This window comes from Pteropus alecto, unplaced genomic scaffold, assembly GCF_000325575.1.
Source record: "Pteropus alecto unplaced genomic scaffold, ASM32557v1 scaffold24, whole genome shotgun sequence".
In the NCBI taxonomy this organism is placed as follows: domain Eukaryota; kingdom Metazoa; phylum Chordata; class Mammalia; order Chiroptera; family Pteropodidae; genus Pteropus; species Pteropus alecto.
In genome coordinates this window covers 8,215,806-8,220,044 of record NW_006439192.1, presented here as the reverse complement: position 1 = coordinate 8,220,044, position 4,239 = coordinate 8,215,806, and the positions used below count along the sequence as shown (strand labels likewise).

Here is a 4,239-nt window from a genome sequence, read left to right as displayed (position 1 = left end):
GGAAAGAGAAAGAGGAGGAGAAATAAGGTTGCAAGAAGGAACAGTTATCAAGACAGCATCAGCATCTACTTTATGCCTAGCATCTTGCTTGGAACATTAGAGAAAGTAGAAGAAATAAGTAAGATGCTGCCCTGCCTGATAGATGACATATTCATCTTCTGTGGCCACCATGAACAGGTAAGCAGTGAGGCTGTGCCTCTAAAGATTCTTGTTTTTTTTTCTCATCAGTGCCTTTTTTCCTCACACAGTTTCCTATAGTTTGTCACATTCAGTCAAATCGGGGACTATCACAACTTACTTTATCACTGTGTCTCCAGCACCTTACCTGATGAGTATTCAAATATTTGTTGAATAATAAATTCGTAAATGAAACAATCACAAATATCTGAGTGGAGATTTGTGGTAGGGAGTCAGATAAGCAGATGGAGAATTTAAAAGTGATCTGGGTGTAGAGGTAAGTTTTAGAATCTATTGGGATTTTGCAGTTTTAATAATTTCTGTCCAAGTGGTGTTTGTACATACTGAAGGCAATGCTGGTACCTCCAATCTAACCTCATTCTCCACTGCCTTTTGTGATGGTCTTTAGTGTTGTTTGACAAATATTCATACTCTTCCCATTAGGGAGATAGGCCATGTAACTAGTCCTAGATGATGAGTTTAAGTGGAAATGAATTAGTCATTTTCAAACAGAACAGTTAACTGGTAACTTAGGTAAGACCCTCTAGAGCTCTGTGTTTTCTTTAGCCACAGTTACCACCACTGTCTTCAAGAGTGAGTAATCTGTCAAACTTGGTCTCTGATGCAGACACAGGCAAATAGAAGAGTGGCCCCCGCTGACCCTCAATGACCCATAATATGAACCAAAAATAAACCTTTGTTGTTCTAAAACTCTGAGATGTTGGTGTTGTTTTACCATGAGATAATGTAGCCTATTTTGATTGACAAGCTTCTCCATGTGAAATATATATATCTATATATGCCTACCCCAAGTTTTCCCATGTCCTCATCCTTGTTCTCTGTGTTCTCCTTACCTGACTTATTCTTTCATTCCTCTCTACTACTAAAATTCTAATCCTTCTTTAAAGACCCAATTTGAGAGAGTCCTACCTTCCTCAAGAACTTCCATGACCAGTTCAGTACTCATAGGTGCTGTTCGTTTCTTATCTATTATTTTGTATGCTAATTTTTCAAGTGGGCACACATCATTTCTCCACTTAAATACAAATGCCTTGAAACCATCTGATTATTCATTGCTTATTATTAATAATTATGCTTATTATTCATTGATTCCCCCCAAACCTCTCTTAACTTGAATGGAATAGATTACCCACAGCCCTGATACATTTATTTATTCAGTCTGACTGCAGATATTTAACAGTGCCTACTGTGTGTGTGGAAGAGTCTACCTAGTTATTAACCACACACTTTTGACTTTCTTTCTGTGCATATAGCTAGACCACATCTCTCAGTCTCTCTTACAGTTACATATAATCATGTGACCGAGTGCAGGCTAATGAAATGTGGGTAGAGTTATACTGAATGAATTCTCTCAGAACATGAAAAGCTCCTTCTTTGACTATCACTTTCTTTCTTTATTTACTTCTAGAACATGCTTAGAATTGACATGCTAATGATAGCAGTGCCTCCTTGAATTGCTGTGTGGAAAAGAGCTACCATCTATCCCTTCCCACCAATCTATCATTTGGACTTTCGAGCGAATAAACTTTTATTGTCATAAGCCATTGAGATTCAGGGTTTTATCTATAATAGCTGCTAGCATTGTCTTAATAAAGAGATTTGAAAGTGAGGGATTGTCATGTTTAACATCAAAGTGAGGAAGTTCTCATTGAGAAGGTAACATCTGAGCAGACTTGTAAGAGCAAGGGAGGGAGCCACATGAATATGAGGAAAAAGAATGGTCCAGGCAGATGCACACTCTATAGTAATAGAGCAGAAGTGTGCCTGGCATGGTCAAGGGACAGTAATTAGCTCCATGTGATTAAAGCAAAGACTGGTAAAAAAAAGTAAATGAGAAGGTGTTGCCAGATTTTTAGGGCTTGAGGCCCTTATAATACTATTCTAGTCACTGGACCTAGTCTTGTCCTTCAAATGCCCATTACCTTCTTTTTTCAAGCCCATGCTAAATCTTATAACTGCCTTTGAATATCTTATACAAAAGTTAACTACAATATAAATGAAATGTCCTGATTATAATCCCCTGTATCACATTTAAAATTTCAAACTCCATTTTAACTTCTTTTGTAGGTATAGCAAAATTCATGTAGGTTCAGAGGAAGGAGTTTGACAGTTTACCAATCCTTATAAATCAGGCCATAGGCACAACTAAGTCCTGACTTTTCTTCAAAATGGGAGAAGAACTTAAAATCACCCCATATTTCACACAAACTCATAGGATATTCGTGACTGCTGTCAGCTAATAGTGCAGTGGGAGGTCAACCTGAGATGTCTCAATATTTTATTTTACTCTGGGATGTGGTCTAACAACTGTCTTTTCGGATGAGCTTCAGGTCAAAAAGATAACTAAATGGCCATTCTTTCATTCTCTAAATATAATTAAGCCATGAGGTTTTCTAGACACAACTATTAGTATGTTCATTTTCTGTCATCTTAATATGGGAATAGCATAAGTTTAAATAGTTTCTTTTACTATGGTAAGAAAATGATCACTAGTAGAATTTCACAAAGAGAAAGTTTACAAAAAGAAAAAGTAGAATACCTAATAAGTATACAGAAATTATTTAATTATCACCATAATAAAAATGTTCTGGGTATATCATTTTTAAAAAAATTACCAAGTTGGTTAAGTTAAAATAAAATAAATCATGAAAATCTGTTTTGACAAAGATATAGGAAAACTTTCTCTATCATACATTAGTGGTATAATGTAAACTAGAAAAAGATGTTAGAGGACAATTTGGCGACATATATTGGAATTCTTAAAAGTATACATTTTTCTTAGTTCTCAAAGGAGGGCCTAGAATTAGTAATACCCTAGCGGCAACAGGCTATTACTCAGTGCCCAGTTCTTGGTTATTAAATACAATTCTCCAGTTAAAGAAATCAGGGCTCCTTGGAGAAATGATTGATTATAGGGCTGAGAATGGAAAATACAAGATAAGAAGCCTGGAGCATCTTGTAGTGCCAGAAAGTAAGAAAGGATAAATAAAAAACATAGGAGCCAGACCGAGAAAGATAAATACTATATGATATCACTTATATGTGGAATCTAGGGGAAAAAAGCCAAACTTACAGAAACAAAAAGTAGCTTGGTGGTTGTCAGGGGCTAGAGGGTGAGGAAAATGTGGAGAGGTTAGTAAAAGAGTACAAATAAGATGAGTAAGGTCTGAGGATCTAATTTATGATATGGTGACTATAGTTGGTTACACTATATTGTATAATTGAAATTTCTTAAGAGAGTAGGTCTTAAACATTCTCACACAAAAAAGTAACTGTGTGAGGCAATGCATGTGCTAATTAACTTGATGGTGAGAATAATTTCACAGTGGATATGTATGTCAAATCATCATGTTGTATACTTTAAATATATTACAATTTTATTGGTCAGTTATACCTCAATAAAGCTAGAAAAAAATTGGAGCCAATCTGAAAGACCTAGCCAAAGCTAGAACAACATAAGAAACAAATAAATTAACATTTTACTTAATTATAACCCAAAGAATAAAATAAACTGTTTTGGGTGTTTTTATTAGTTTAAATAAATTTAATTTAAAAAATTTAAACAGCTACATTAATACATCTGCAAAATGACCTACCTGGTCTATGTTTATACAGACGGTCCTTTGCACATAGGCATCTATAACAGAGATCCCATTTGCCAGCCAATGTTCCTTTCCTCTTCTTCCTTAGGAGCAGGACCACATTTTATTCAGTGCAGCAATGTGCCCAGTTAAAAGATTACATTTCCCATCCACCCCCTTACAGCTAGGTGTGACCACAAGACTGAGTTCCGGCCAGTGATGTGCAAACAGAAGGGAATCATGGTATTCCAGGAACACTGCCTAAAGGGAGCTGACTCAGCTGAAATACACTCTTTTGGCTCTGGCAGGGCCTAGAATAGTATCATAAGGGGAGCACTTGGTCCAAATCACGTAGCCACTCAACAGTGCAGGCAAGACTAGAACTCACATTTCTTCACCCTTGCTTCAGTGATCTTTCCCCTCTTCTGAGCCCTTTTGAAAGGTAATGAACTCGATGAAA

The 4,239-nt window shown here is 36.3% G+C and overlaps 1 long non-coding RNA gene across 3 annotated transcripts in view; it reads right to left on the bottom strand.

Annotated features, from left to right (window-relative positions):
* The window catches only part of LOC112483343, a 99,169-nt gene that overhangs the window by 34,569 nt on the left and 60,361 nt on the right, over nucleotides 1–4,239 (bottom strand). For 2 of the 3 annotated variants that reach the window (XR_003047621.1, XR_003047619.1), the window contains exon 1: nucleotides 3,795–3,895. This is a non-coding gene — a long non-coding RNA (uncharacterized LOC112483343). Of the gene's footprint in view, nucleotides 1–3,794; nucleotides 3,896–4,239 lie in introns of those variants that run through there. The other variant, XR_003047620.1, reaches the window with a different exon arrangement.